This window comes from Ostrea edulis, chromosome 9, assembly GCF_947568905.1.
Source record: "Ostrea edulis chromosome 9, xbOstEdul1.1, whole genome shotgun sequence".
Classification (NCBI taxonomy): domain Eukaryota; kingdom Metazoa; phylum Mollusca; class Bivalvia; order Ostreida; family Ostreidae; genus Ostrea; species Ostrea edulis.
Window position 1 is genome coordinate 67,632,223 of NC_079172.1, and position 16,850 is coordinate 67,649,072.

General features: G+C 36.9%; 3 non-coding genes across 3 annotated transcripts; 2 read left to right on the forward strand and 1 right to left on the reverse strand.

Moving 5' to 3' along the window:
• Positions 1 to 1,683: 1,683 nt before the first annotated feature.
• Positions 1,684 to 1,771, forward strand: Trnay-gua (transfer RNA tyrosine (anticodon GUA)). The gene is given in 2 exon segments: positions 1,684 to 1,720; positions 1,736 to 1,771. It is a non-coding gene; the product is annotated as a tRNA-Tyr (tRNA).
• Positions 1,772 to 2,268: 497 nt separating this feature from the next.
• On the reverse strand, positions 2,269 to 2,356 carry Trnay-gua (transfer RNA tyrosine (anticodon GUA)). The gene is given in 2 exon segments: positions 2,269 to 2,304; positions 2,320 to 2,356. It is a non-coding gene; the product is annotated as a tRNA-Tyr (tRNA).
• Positions 2,357 to 5,729: 3,373 nt separating this feature from the next.
• Positions 5,730 to 5,817, forward strand: Trnay-gua (transfer RNA tyrosine (anticodon GUA)). The gene is given in 2 exon segments: positions 5,730 to 5,766; positions 5,782 to 5,817. It is a non-coding gene; the product is annotated as a tRNA-Tyr (tRNA).
• The last annotated feature ends 11,033 nt before the right edge of the window (positions 5,818 to 16,850 follow it).

Below are 16,850 nucleotides of genomic sequence, written 5' to 3' on the forward strand. Positions count from 1 at the left end.
ACACATGTACATGTATGTGTCGGACATAATTCAAAAATGTTTTATATCTTTAAAAATATCAACGAAATTCCCTTTGTTTATTCTTAAATTACATTACTATTTGGTAGGTAAAAATCATCACTTAGTTGTTGTATGTCTTGCACGGACATAGATTAGGTTCTGTAGGGGCCACTCATTTAGAGATTGACAAAAAACTTTTCGGGTAATATTTCTTTTTTACAAGATTTCAATTTCAGACAAAGAGATGTTTCAAAGGCACTAAGTATATGACTGCCATTTAATATAGTTTCTTCTCATTTACCTATTTCGAAATGCATGTAAGGTATTTGAATATTTGATGTGTTTTGACTTGAATATGTGGGCTTTTAACAAACATTGAAATGAACCGAAACTATTGGCATATTGCCTTGATATGAAGATACCCGAGGTTAATCCAGAGCTGTTTTTCTCAGAACCAGGTGCGACAAGTTTGTTTCCTTGTACCGTAGTTTGACATGTTTTCTTTTGTTAAAAGTGTGGGTTATCTGTACATTTCTTCAAACCCCGCCCACAAACTCGAAACAACAACATCACTATCCACTGTATGAAGTTCTTCCTGATCAAAATTGCCCATTTCAAACTTGGATAACTAACTCTGACTAAGTTCGCCAAATAAATATTCGCACTCAGTCTCATTTGAAGCTTAAGACAAGATAATATCGTCAGTAGTTTCGTCCCAAAGACTTCTTATTTCCACATTCTCCTCCATGTGTGCGAACAAGTTGAGAAACACGTGTAAGTAGAAATACAGGTATCATTTATACAGATTTTTCTAAAAGACCCAGTCACGTGATAAGAACGCGTTTGAGAGATAAACTTGTTTTGTGGACAGGGTGAACAGCGGCGGCCAATCAGACTTGTCGTGTTTCTTTTATGGTTCCGCGCCATACAATTCTTAATATTTTTTTCGCTTATGTTTCACCGATTTTTTTAATTCATTGTATATACATGTAAATGTTTTTCAGCCAATTTAGTCAAAATATGTATTACAATAAAGAATATCAAATAGGATTTTTAAAAGAGTAACTACCATCATCAATTAAATATGTTGTTAATTTTTTAAACAGAAAAATGCACAAATATGGGTTCTTAGAATTTTGATTGCATCTAATTTCAATTCTGTAAAGCAAATACGGGTACTAGAAGTCGTAAAATGAGTACATGTGAAATAAAAATATCAAAACCAACAATCCTAACATTTATATGCATTTTAAAAAAAGTTTTATATCTATATATAAAATTTAATGATCATATAATTTTTTGTAATAGAAAGTCATTTTAATAGAAATATATGGTGTACAAAGTGCAATGTAAAGACCAAAAAAATAAAATAAAAATGGCATCATATTGTAAACAGGCGACCGCGCTTCCGAAAGCTATAATAAAATATGATGAATAATAGTAAACTATGGTACAAGTCACTTACCCCATATAATATTGTTGATTATGTTCAGATACCCGATGGGCGTGGTCATAATGACACGAGGGAGCTACGCTCCCTCGTGTCATTATGACCACGCCCATCGGGTATCTGCACATAACCAGGAATATTGTATGGGGTAACTACTACATATACAGGTAAACGTACTATTACACAAATTCCATAACAATAACAAACGAGGGTATGCAACAGAACTTTAATATCCCGTGATAGCTCAGTTGGTAGAGCGGAGGACTGTAGTGTGTATTTACTGGTATCCTTAGGTCGGTTGTTCAAATCCGCCTCGCGGCATTATAAACTTTTTTATTACACTATATACGCAAAGAAAATAGTCCATTATATTATTTAATCTAAAATCAATATCAACTTTTAGATCTAAAATTGGTTAGAATTGGTTCAGTCGTTCAAGGGAAGAAACTGAAAATGTTCAAACATTTACAAATTGACGCACGTCACCGGACGAATATTCCCTGTGGGGATGTCCTCAGTACCCCTTGCTTACCGAAAGAGGCGATCATTTGCGGCGTTTCTTCGGACGAGACCTCGAAAACCGAGGTCCCGTGTCAACAGGTGTGGCACGTTGAAGATACTTTCCTTATTTTAAAAAAAGGCCATAATCGCCGAGATAGGATTAACTTTCGCACCTCTTCACCGGCAATGAGGAAAAAATTTCTCGAGCAATATTCATCCAACTAACCAGATTGATTCGGGTGATCTGATACACATTTTCTAATATTAATTAATGATACGGGGAAAGAAAAACAGTACAAGTAATGAAAAAATTAGAATCCCGCGAGGCGGATTTGAACCACCGGCCTAAGGATACCAGTAAATACACACTACAGTCCTCCGCTCTACCAACTGAGCTATCACGGGATAATATTCAAGTAAAGAATTAAGGTTGATAAATGTCGAATTGTTAACCTGTACAGAATACATGGTTTACAGCAACACCTGTGTCGTATGTTAGGAGTATTAGACCATAAATAAGAGAAAGCACGTGCAGTGTAATAGCACTAAGATTTTGATTATTTATATGCAATATGCTCCATAACACCATAAGGGTTTCTTTTTAAACTGTGCCATCATATCATATTGTACTTAATTTTTTATCACTGGAAAGTCATATGTATGTTTAATTATTAGGTGCAGTTGTACTTCTATCTTTTTATTTATTAAAGGCAAAACATTGGGAAAAGGTATTTATTTTTGCATGATATCAAGATTTGATTACGGATTATTCTGTTTACCTGATGAAGATACATGTATAGGGCTCACGGCGGATGTAACGGGTCGACTGGGGATGATTACTCCCCCTGGGCACCTGACCCCACCTCTGGTACATGTATGTCCAGGGGTCCGTGTTTGCCCATCTCGTAATTTGGTATTTCGTACAGGAGTTAGGAGATTGATCACTTTATCTTCACCTTTTCACGTATCACTGAAGTAAAACTTTCATGAAATTTTCATTCGATTGTAACGTCTCCATATGAGTGCAAAATTCTCGAGTGAGACGTTAAGCAAGATATAATCAATCAATCAATCATTAGATTGTTCGTCTAATATTCTTCCATATTTCAGTAGATGTTGATATTTAAACATATAGGAAATAACTGCTGGCAAATCGCTTTCAATCATCGATAAGGTATTTCTTAAATCATGTTTTTAATCAACGAAATGTAACATGTATATATGGGATATAATTTAAAACTGTTTATATCTTTAAAAATACCAACAACATTGCTTTTCTTTATATAACGTACAATTACATTAATACACATGTATGTGGTACTCACAATCATCATACAGTTGTTGTGTATGTCTTACACGGGGATAGATGGGGATCAAGAAGGGTAATCAAGGATTTAGGGATTGATGAAAAGCATTTCGGGCAATCTTATTTCTTCTTTGCAAGATTTCAATTTCAGACAAGGAACTGTTCAAAGGCACTATAAAGTATATGAATGCCAGTTAATATATAGGTCACTAGATGAAACCCCGCGTAAGCACGGGAAATCACAATTAAATGATATTGCATAGATGAGGGTTTTTAAATGCGTGTTTGAATTGTTGAGCAAATGAATTGAATGAACCACATCTATAATTTAAATGAATTGAACAATTTTGGAATAATTGCGTGTGTTAGTTACATGTATGTTATATTTCTTGATATCATATCGAGTAAATAAAACTTGATTATTAGGAAGGCACGTGGAGCTGCAAATTAAATGTTCATTATCTAACATGAATTATCTCTCTCCGTGAAAATTGGATAATGATTTTTCGAATGCAATTGTAATCTGTCATGCCGAATATCTGACCAAAGACAAAACCAACGGTCGTTCTTAATTTTAAAATTTGAAATTCAATAATGCGAATGGGTTTCTAATTGTAGTTTTTGTCCAGTTCGATGATTTAAGGGCAAAATTATGCATACATTTTGTTTCTTCTCGTCAAACACAATAATCGAAAACATAAATGCATTATATTAACGACAAACAGAAAAACTGCTATTTATATCTGTGAACTCGAAATAAAAGACACCACAAAGTCGTCCACTTCTGCTTCATACTTAGATATTTGTACTGAAAATGAATATTAACGGCAAACTGGCAACTCAACTTTCTGATAAGCGAGATGATTTCAGCTTCTCCATCGTCAACTCCCCATATTTATGAAGCAATTTTCCATTATCACCTGCATATAGTGTTTATATCTCTCAACTGATTAGATATGCAAGAGCTTGTTCTGCGTATGACCAGGTTTTAAATCGAGGCAGGGTACTGACAAACAAGTTGATGGTGCATAGGTTTCAACAGTCTCGTTTTAAGTCGAATTTCGCAAATTCTATGGTCGTTATAACGATCTAGTTTGTCCAATACAACCTATCATTGGGCCATATGCTGTCTGACGTGTTTCATACCGATCGTGAGGCCGTTCTTGGCACACTGATTTTGACTACGGATAACTTCGTTTACCTGATCAAGACACTTGATATAGTGCTCACGGTGGGTGTGACCAGTCGACAGGGGATGCTAATCCTCCTAGACACCTAATTCCACCTCTGGTATATCCAGGGGTCCGTGTTTACCTAACTATAATTTGTATTGCTGATAGGAGTTATGAGATTGATCACTGTTCATTATCTTCACCTTTCATATTGGCCTGGTTTCTTGGACATTGTAAAGTAGTGTACAACCTAATTTCGTTAAAAAAAATAACTTTAAAGTTATAAAGCACAAAGTTCCCAGAACAGTCCCGGACCATTCAATATCTGACAAATTGGACAGTTTTCGATTTATTACTTACTTTCAAGATCCGTGTCATCACAAGACATGTTCAACCAAAATAAACACTTTTTGTATACATCCCTGTTGGTTTCAGGAAGGGGCGCCCTTCGTTGAATGAGATGTGTATACGTAATATGATTATTAATCTTCATAAAATGATAAATATAAACCTAGTCAAAACTATTATCGGTATAACTAATACTGCACACCTACACAATGTCATGCTGTTCATGTTGTAAACCAATTGCAACTTCTCGAATTACCGGAAAGGCCCAATAATGTGCGATTGGTTGTAGACCTAAGCTGCTACGATGTTGTCTCGTTCTATGAAAAAAGAAAACTGGCTTGTGAAAGGTGAATATAGCAAACAGTGATCAATCTCATCACTCCTATAAACAATAAAAAAAAATTGAGAGTTGGGCAAAACGGACCCCTGGATATGTCTGCCTAAATCTGCTTATACTGGCTAAAGCGTGTACGCCACTTTACTATCATTTTTGCTATTTCAGGGTACTTTATCGAAAACGAAAGTATGTTTTTAATTAATTTTACGATATCTACTAAACAAGTAAGATTCTATTGTAGCTTACGGACTTCACCTCACATATGAAACAATATTAATGGTGCAAGCAGTAACTATGGAGGAAGCGTTTCGGAGTTAACTGGCAATTTTTTTTTATTTATAAGTATAAATTATCATTCTAACCAGTTTCGAAATACATGTAACGTATTTAGATTTGTGATGTGTTTTCACTTGAAAATGTCGGCTTTTTACAAAAATTGAAATTAACTGCACTATTAGGATATTGCCTTGATATTACTATACCTGGGGTTAATCCAGATATAAAACTTTGCCTGAAACAGATGTGAAGTTTGTTTTCGTGTACAGGTATAAACGTACCAGTACACACATTCTACACGATAATATTCAATGCAACAACCACGATAACAGTAAATATCCCGTGATAGCTCAGTTGGTAGAGCGGAGGACTGTAGTGTGTATTTACTGGTATCCTTAGGTCGGTGGTTCAAATCCGCCTCGCGGGATTATAAACTTTTTTATTACACTGTATACGCAAAGAAAATTGTCCACTAGATACGCATACTTTATCGTTTTATATACATGAAAAAAGAAAGGAATTGGTCTATATATGTGGTTCATATTTTCCACATTTCATTGGAAGAAACATTTGAAAGATAAAATGCCCTATATAACAGAGCTTAGCTACCGATTATTCTAATAAGATAATCGCTATTATTCAAGCATGGCTATTTTTAAATGACGAGTACAATGGGTATTAGCTCGTGCAAAAGGATCTGAAACCACATGGATCTGTTCATGTTTGGCTTACACAAATGTCTATCGTTAATCCTTAGAGAAAATCAGATAATTTCCATTTTTCCATAGGCCACGACTATCCAAAGATGAGCGTTCTCTAGAGATGCTCAAGGCAAGCATGTCCTACACTGCAGTAGCACAGACTGTGGGGACTACTCAGAAGACAATAAGTCTTCTCTGGAGACGTTATCAAAGTCATCGATCCCCTGATGATTGACCGACAGTGACAGACCCCAAGTTACGACCCCCTAAAGAAGACCGTACAATTCGCTTCCTAAATTTGCGGAACAGATTCTTATCTGCAGTAAGCACGGCTCGGAAAGATTTAGGGAGAAGAACTAGAGCTCAGACAGTGCGGAACCGGCTGAAACCTATGTATCACAGATGTGTTGCAGTACTGAATGCAGGAGGTGGTCACACACGAACGGATTTGTGAACTTCAGATGATAGCCAATGGTAGGTTGAAGCATCATTAAATGTGTATTAAGCCTCTGTGAATGATACTGTTAAACACAAGTATCTTGTAATGATTAAGAATAGGATAGTAATTGTAAATTGTTTGATAAAATAACAGCAGACTGAAATGATTATACCTTTTACAAAGTGTATTTGTAAGTGTATTTGTACGTGTATTTGTACGTGTTTGCTAGCTAGAACATGACAAAATTCTAACCAGGTGTCTGTATTTCCATTCATATGAAAGAACAATCCACCCAGAGAAAAAAGACGAAAACCGATTTACTGCGATTCAGTACGCAATTTCCGATACACGAGCTCTTCTATGGAGGACCTTTTTGTATTCTGTTTAAGACTGTTTGCGGAAAACTATATTAAAAAACAGAATTGCGTCTATACTGACCAGCGGTACATAAAATGACCATCACATGATGAATTTGATTTAATAAAAAATTTTGGTAATTATTTGCAATTACTATATCAATTTCCACTTTGACATGATCACACGTCCTTCAATATCAAATGAAAGACAGCTATGTTCGATATTGATTCTGAGTTACTTTATCTCCGAAACACTTATAAAGTTCTGTGCTAAACTGGATACGTCTTAAATCAATTGCACTATACACCACGAATTCAAAGACTTGTTTACATTTCTCTAATAATTAATTTAAAATACTTCTGTATAGTATATTTCACAGATAACCATGGGTAAGGTTATTTTCTTTAAATATCCTCTCACATAAGAAAGAAAACATTTAATTATAGTTTACTGTAATTTCAATAGCATTCTTATCAAGGAAGAGATGTTGACGGCAAACTAACAACTAACAATAAAATATCCAAGTATGAAGCAAATATGGAAGACTGTATGGTGTCTTTTCATTCGAGTTCACTGGGATATATCGAATCGACATATGAATGAAAATGATTATTGTTAATAGATGAAACATCGTCGATATATCTAAATGTCGAGATGAAGGTCACGGCAAGATATTTTTCTTCTCGTGTAGGTTTTGAATAAATTCTGGCTCCTCAGGTCAGCTAATAAAGGAGCAGAATTGGTTCACATAGGAATTCCAACAGACTGTTGGAAGACCTGATCACCAAAGACTACAAAGATATTGTCAATGAGGAACTCCAGCATGTAAGATGAAGATAACGAACAGCGACCACAATAAATACAAAATAAAGAGTTGTGCAAACACGGACGCCTGGACACACCAGACGTGGGATCAGGTGCCTAGGAGAAGCAAGCATCTCCTGCGATCGGCCACACCCGCTGTGAGCCCCATGTCTTCATGGTAAACGAAGTAATCCGTAGTCAAAATCAGTAAGCCAAGATAGGCCTAACAATCGGTATGAAACACGTCAGACAATATTTGACCTAATGATAGGTTGTATCGGCAAACTAGATCGTTATAACGACCATAGAGTTTGCCAAATGCTGACTTAAATGAGACTGATGAAACACCGGCATCAACTTGTTTGTCAGAAGCTGCCTCGATTTAAAAACTGACCATACGAAGACCACTCTCTCGCGCACCGAATTAGCCGAGAGACACAAACACCATATGCAGTCAACAATGGAACAGTGCCACATAAATACATGCACGAGAAGCCGGCGAGGGAGAAGCTGAAATTATCCCGTTTAGGATAAAGTTGAATTGTTAGTTTGTCATCCATATCCATTTTTAATAAAATATCTAAATACACAGCAGATGTGGAAGACTCTGTTGTGTCTTTTATCTCGAGTTCACGGGGATATATCGAATGCCTCACAAGAATATAAAAACAGGTCAGCTAACAAAGGAGGACAATTCGTGTCCATGGGAATTCCAACAGACTGTTGGAAGACCTGATCACCAAAGACTACGAATATATTGTCAATGAAGAACTCCAGCATATTTCAACTTCAGAGTACTTGTGGGGGTAATCAGAGTGCTGTTTAGCAAAGAAATTTTTGAATGACTGATCTCCATAAATGAATATTTCTTTTTTCCATTTTTATTAAAAAAACAACTGTCTATGATGTCAAAAAGTATGGTCTTCAATTCATCGCGAGGAATGGTCATGTAAAATGTTGACAAGTCATACGTTTTCATGGTGTAGATTTGTGAAGTTTTGAGATTTAAGATTTACTAAAAGTTCTTTGCAAATGTTTAGAATCCACATTTGATTTACACCACTTCTCCACCGATCTCGAATATGCTGTGGTACTTTCTCCTTCAAAACAGCAACATTTCTTTGAGGAGCAAAGATAAGGGCTTGATAGAACATTTACTGATTATACTATTGAAGTATTAGTTGTCAAGAATAGTACATGTAAAGGGTCAATTCTTTCTTCATTGATTATGTTTTGAATGAAGAATGCGTAAGGATGTAAAATGAGCTATAGAAAATCATGATCTGCTTGCCAAATGTCTCTTGGTTTTTTTTTAATGTAAAAAGTTTAATAATTAATGATGATAGGTAAACTTTAATTAAACTAAGGCTCTTGGATGCTTACCCATAAAAGAAAGCAATCCACGTTTTCAATCATCTTTGATGTACTTTCAAATTGTTCATTTTAAAGATCGCATCTGACAAAAATTCTGTGACTTTCACTTCTCATTCCAGACGCTTAGTGAAGGAACAATCACTACCTCAGGGTAATTCGATTTTATGCGGACGCCGAACCCGAGGTTCGCCGAACCCGAGGCTCGGTTGTGAGGGCAAACTATCTTCTAAACTCTGTGCACTGGATGGTGGTACATTTCGTTTTACAACCAGGACAAATTCTCATATATTTTCAACAAAGTAAAATAACCTTGGTACAAAGTCATGGCTCGATGTCTCTTTAACTTTAACTTCACCTAATGAAATTGATTTGTTGTCTGATCCTAATTAACATGAACGTAACACAGTATGAAATAATAATGTATTACCATTACAAAGTAATGCCTTAAGGAAAATTCTCCATACCAGTGACCTTGACATTGTTTAAATAACACTAATTTAAATTCAAGACACACTTCTTATGGGCAACCTTTGTACGAAGTTATAAAATTGTGGTCTAGTTCAAATATTTCCAACTTCTTTATATCAATGACCTTGAACTTAACCATGATATCGACTCAGTGGTAAGAGTAATCTGTATGAATTGATAATATTTTTTCTATAACACTTTATGATTGAGACACAGGGCGAGATAGATGATTAGAGGATGGAGAAACAGGCCTAAGCAGGCGATAATGCACCAACGGAAAACAACTACTGTGTCACTCGAAAATTGCGTATTGCCGCCTTGCTTTCAGTAAACATGACCTCTATACTTAACATGATCTCTACATACATAACAGTGCGGGATGAAAGGTCAAAATAAAAGATTTTTATTTAATTAGTCCCATTTAAAAAAAAATACATGCCTATCAAGATATAAAAAGAGAGAAACAAAGACAGAATATGAAATGTGAAGATAACGAACAGTGATCAATCTATTAACTCCTATAAGCAATACAAAATAGAAAGATGGGCAAACACGGACCCCTGAACACATCAAAGGTGGGATGATCAGGTGTCTATGAAGAATAAGCATCCCTTGTCGACAGTGTATCACGTTCCCATCATTAGAACTCTTAAACAAACTACATACCTTGTGTGTACCCCTAACTCTATTGAAAGACCAACTAGTTTCACAACATTTCTGTACACAATTTCTAATGAATTACATGTACAAGGTACTTGTTTGTTTGTTGTCTTAGTCTCATACGAGAATTTTTCACCAGCTTTAAGGGACCCCTCCATATGAGTGAAAAATTCTCGTTAAACTATATACAACCAACCACCAGCTTTATGGTCATACACTTTGACCTTGAACTGATGTATGGTATTTACGCTCGTAATAGTGAGTGGTTTTCTACGTCCCGCTGAGAATTTGTCACTCATAATGAGACGTCATCAGCTTTAAAATCCATGACGTCATTCTTTTGTTCGAACACTCCATTATTTTTCAGGAATGGAGTGTTCGGAAAGTAGGTCAACCTTTATACAAGTAGATATAAATGCATGCAACAAAAGAATGAAAAACGTAAGACATGATCAAAATGCACAAAGTTTAGTTTTTATTAATTCAGCAAAGGTGGATTTTAAGTGGGTCAATGTACTCGTATCGCTCCATTCCTTAAAAGCAATGGGCCTCGCTTTGGGGCCTCGGTCCATTACTTTTAAGGAATGGAGCGATACTCATACATTAACTCTTACGTAAGTGAAGTACTGCAAATTTAAGGTCATATCCGAAAGACCTGTGCTTCACACCTCTAAATGCCGAGCGTTTGGCGAAGGAGCAATCACTACCTTTGTTTACGTCTTAAGTTTGACACAGCCATGGCACGAGCTGAGCTCGGACTCACAACCTCCCGGTTACGGAGTACATTTATGCTCTACCACTAAGCTACCGTGGCTGGTACATTGTAGTCGAATATGCCTACCGTAACGTAGAACCCCCTTCCTTAAGGTCATACACGAAATACCCGTAATTTTCACGTCTGTTGTCGGGCGGTTGGCAAAGAAATAATCACTACCTATGTCAAATGCCCTAAGTTTGACCAGATGGATCGAGACTCGAACCACAAGACTGCCGCGACCGAAAATGGTGATAATACAAAGTGTCAGATCTCACCGTATATAACTTTGCTTATTGTCTTTAATGCATTTATTGCAATGTTTTAGAGTTGAAATTGTAATTACATGAAATCTTATCCTGAGGATTGATTTGACAACAGGGTTACATCTCCCTGGTAATGAATGTCGAGAACACATAACAGTGGAGGTACATGTATTACCACTTATACGATATATCAATCTCATCACAGGTTTTCAATTAATACGCGTCATTTTCGCTTCATTTCGGAGTAAAAAGATATTAGCAATCTTTATTTCTATCGAAAAGTTTTATGGTTAATCAAAGTTACATATATTTGTTTGCCTTCTGGGGTCTCCAGTGATAATACAAATTTATTGACTGAGTCCGAGGAGAACAGTTGATTTATTTCAACCGTTCAAGGGTCAAACAATACAGCTGTTGTCGGAGGATCCAGTCTATAATTGTTTTGTTATTACAATGCATGTGCACCATGATTTTGTCAGGATTCTTTTTTTTTTATGTAAATAACCTTGCTACATTGACGTCCCATTTCGAAATCGTGATATCACGTGTGTCATAGATTATTAGTGGAGTATCATGTGACATGCAGTAACCAATGGGAATAAGGCAATCAGTGAACAGATTGATTTCATTCCAATAGATCATGGTCTATTGACCTGACAGTAGAAGATGTACTGTGGGATTGTTGGGAATTGTAGAATTGTACAAAAACAGTCAAAATGTTGAACTGTAAAAGAATATACGGTGGAAATAATCATCATATGCACGGCTTCGCCCTGGTCATCTTTTTTTTAAATACTATTTTGTACCTCTCAAGGTTTAGCTTACATTTCCCGCGGCTTTCTATGATACTGAAACATGACGTCACTGACGATGCAATACGCTATAAAACTCATTTTAACAGCGTAATACTCTAAGCGTTTAAAGAATGCTTTTTGAAAATTTGCGATGACCTAGTGGTTGGGCGCTCGCTTCGTATGCGAAAGGCTCTGGCTCGATTCTTTTCGTCAAACCCAAGTAGTGGCTGCTCTTTCGCCAAGCGCCCGGCATTAGAAGGGAAAGTCGCCATGTTTTGGAGGTCCTGTGTCACGATAGGCGTTGCCACGATAAAGAACCCTCACTGCTAAGGCCTTAAGCGTCATACATGAATTTAAATTTGCGGTACTTCAGTTACAGCTGGTGTCGTCTCTATATGAGTGAAAGTTTCCCGAATGGGACGTAAAACATCAAACAAGAAACTCTCTTTGTACATCCTTTGTGAAAATAGACAGCGATGTAGTGCATGTCTGAAAATCATCAATTTTATAAGACAATGTGTGTTATTACATTTCCAGTGTTGTGTAATGTGTTCATTTTTATTAAAGTTGCATCCCTTTATTTTTGATGTAGTTTGTCGATGTTTACATTGTAAGAATCCATGGTGTCCACAATTGGGAGTGGCTATGAAATAGATGAAGACAGCGAACAGCGACCAGTCTCATAAATCCTTTGAAAATTACAAAATTAAGAGCACACTCCTGGAAATACCACAGGTAGTATCACGTGCTATCACAGGTAGTATCAGGTGCTATCACCGGTAGTATCAGGTGTAAAGGATAGTAAGCATCCCAGTTGATTGGTCATAACCGCCGTGAGCTCTATATTTTGATCAGGCAAACGGAATAATCCGTAGTCAAAATCAGTATGCCACGAACGGTCTAACAATCGGTATGAAACAAATCAGACAGCATTTGACCCAATGATAGGTTGTATTTGCAAATTATGTCGTTATAACGACCATAGAATTTGCGAAATGCTGACTTTAAACGAGACTGTTGAAACCCTTGTACCATCAACTTGTTTCTCAGCAGCTTGCCTCGATTCAAATACTGACCATATGCAAAATAAACTCTTGTGTATCGAATCAGTTGAGAGATATAAACACCATATGCAGGTGATGGAATATTGCTACATGGATATGGGAAGTTGACGATGGAGAAGCTGAAATCATCCCGTTTGTCAAGTTGAGTTGTTAGTTTGCCGTTGATATCTACTTTGAAGTATGAAGCAGAAGTGGACGACTCTGTGGTGTCTTTTATTTCGAGCTCGCAGGGATATATCGAATCGACATATGAATGAAAGTTATTATTGTTAATAGATGAAACGTTGTCGATATATCTAAATGTCGAATTGAACCCACAGCAAGAGAATTTTTCTGCTCACGTAGAAATTTCTGAATAAATTCTGCTTCACATGAATATAAAAACTGGTCAACTAACAAAGGAGCACAGACTGTTGGAAGACCTGATCACCAAAGACCACAAAGATATTGTCAGCGAGGAACTCTAGCATATTTTTTTATTTCAAAATCAGAATACCTGTGCGTGGAATCAGAGTGGTGTTTAACAAAGTGATTTTTAGGAAGACCGATCACTTGATATGAATATTTCCGTTTTCCATTTTTGTTGAAGAAGCAACTGTCTATGATTTCAAAAAGTATAGTCTTTAATTCATTGTGAGGAATGTTCGCGTAAAGTGTTGAAAAGTCATAGGTTTTGATGTTGTTGATCTGAGAAAAGTTTTGCGATTTCAAGTTAGCTAAAAGTTCTTTAGAATCCACATTTGATTTACACCACTTCTGGTATATGTAGTCGCACAGTAAGTTTGAAGTTTCTCCTTCACAACTGTTAGTATGTTCGTGAGGAGCAAAGATAGGGGCTTGTTAGAGCACTTACTGGATCCAGCGATGTATCTTTGTTTGTAAGGGTTATTTTAGAAATCCAGTATAGGTACGGTAACTCAAATTCATTCGACCCACTACATGTAACTAGGATACCAAATGTGCCTAAAACTGAAGCATGGTTTTTGAAGAATTTCATCTTTTGAAAGGGCAGTTGGAGTATAAGTACGATTACAAAAAGATGACCGATTTAAAAGACTTCGTTCATCTCGAGTTCACTGGGATATATCGAATCGACACATGAATGAAAATGTTTTATTTTATACGTGTTGGAGAGAAGGTTCTCGGTGAAATAAAATCTAGGTTTTTTCTCATATGTCCTTAACAAAGTTGAAGTATGGGAAGTAAATATGCCTGTAATACATTAGTTCTGATTATACGTGAAATGATTGTAGAAAAACGCGAATTGCTGTTGGTATTACATATGTAATGGCAACATTAATTGCATGGGGTGACAAAGTGCCCAACAGCCAGGTCCTAGAACTGACCAGCCTCCCCACCATGTATATGTTACTCAGACAACAGCCAGGTCATAGAGCTGACCGGCCTCCCCACCATGTATACTTACTCAGACAACAGCCAGATCCTAGAACTTCCCGGCTTCCTCACCATGTATACGCTACTCAGACAACAGTCAAGTCCTAGAATTCACCGACCTCCTCACCATGTACACGCTGCTCAGACAACAGTCAGGTCCTAGAACTGACCAGCCTCCTCACCATGTATACGCTGCTCAGACAACAGCCAGATCCTAGAACGGACCGGTCTCTTCACCATGTATACGCTGCTCATACAACAGTCAGATCCTAGAACTGACCGGCCTCCTCTCACCATGTATACGCTGCTCAGACAACGCAGGCTGCGCTGGCTTGGACATGTGCGCAGGATGGACGATGGTCGCATACCAAAGAACATTCTGTATGTCCAGCTTTCAGCAGGCAAGAGACATATCGGACGTCCCCAGCTACACTACAAACAAGATGTCTGCAAATGTGTTATCAAAGCTCTGGACATTAACACAGAGAGCTGAGAGGAAAAAGCAGCTGACCGTGACTTGTGGCGCTGTACGTTCTGAAAACACGCCCTGGGTAGGATTTTTGCCGAGGATAGGATAGCCAGACGGAAAACACATGTCTATGAATCAAACCAAACGACCATCCACACTTGCATCAGATGCGGAAGAGAATGCCGCTCTCAAATCGGACTCTTCAGCCACAGCCGACGCTGCTCCACCCACAACAACACAACAAGTGATGGAAGGGCTTATTCATGGTCGACACCGACGGATGAAGACCACATATTACATTTATGGCAACAACGAAGAATTATTTCCATCCACACGTAACCATTTTCGGTAACCTACAAGCTTGACGTACTCGTACATTCCAAACTCAACCAGAAAATACTACATTCAAGATATTTCCTTCTCTGTGCAATGCATGTTTTTTCAACGAATGCCTATTTTCATGATTCTTGTGCATATACTATTCATTCTATCTTTCTCTTGTCGCGAATTTCCCCTTCTCTTTGTTCACAATCCTTTCGGTGACTGTCATTTTATTTTTTTCAAAATGAAAGAACCATTTTGATCGATTAGACATGACGGTTGTAACGAAGAGATATAGAGAAACTTGTTTATTTTAACGAAATCTTTTTAAAGAATAGCCCAGTGAATACTATATAATATCTTACAGCTCATTGATATACACGACGGTCAATATCTTATAGTTTATTGATATGCATGGTAGTTAATATCGTGTGTAATTGTTAACATTTCTGAGGTTAAAATGGTGTCTAACTACCTGAGAATTAAAATATTTACAATGTACGTCTATAATATATTTTCAGTATTTGTTTTACGTCCCATCACGGATTGTTCACTCATATTGAGACGTCACCAGCTGCAGTACCTCCAATAGACCTATGCTTAGCGCAGGGTCGTAGCAATTGGTGGTTCTTTAACGCGCCAACGCCAGTCGCGACCTCGCTTTTTAAGGTCATATCCGAAAGACTCGTGGCTCTCACTTTTAAATGTTGAGCGTTTGGTGAAGGAGCAATCACTACCTATATATTTTAGTCTTAGGTTTGAAACGGCCATGGCACGAACTGGGGGTCGACCTCGTGAACTCCCAGTCACTAAGTGAACCTCTATTATACAATGTATATTTCAAGTCTATGAAATGTCACGTGTTTAGTGAGTCCGCTTCTGATAATGTTGAGGATACACATGAAGAACTTCGGTTTGCTTTATATCACGTGATACTAATGGCGATAACACAATTATTAGGGAAAATTTCAAGAACACGGACCCTATAGACTTTCAAATATTCCTGTAAAATTTACCCACTGGATTAAAAAAAATTACCTTCAGCTAAGGCTGTCCCGTTATTTTAGTGGATTTATAAGTCAGATGTCGTAATGTAGGAATACGACATTGACATATTTACAAAGTATCTTCAATTAAGAACGCCAGGTTATCCTCTCCTGTTCTCTTTTTTGAAGATTCAATCGTCATATGTAATGATATTGGTATAACGTGACAATATATTTTACCGCTAACTCTAGTAATTTTGTCAGACTAGTTGGGATATCAATATTTTCTGTATTTTCATTACAGATTAAATATTTTAAAGATTGTACTTACATAATCTAATTTAAAGTAACATAATTACAAGAAAACTTCAATGATTAAGTTACTGCAAATAATGTCTATACTTTATCCAGTTCTTGATTTTGAGCTACTGAGAATCACAACAATTTCGCAAGGCTTTATTTTCGCGATATTTTTATAGGTTATAGACTTTGTATGGGAAAATATGACGACCGAGTTTTTTGGCGTGTAGACGGAACGAGCTTGCGAGGTCTGTCCGCGACAAAAAACGAGGTCGTCATATTTTTTCATACAAAGTCTATAAACTTTT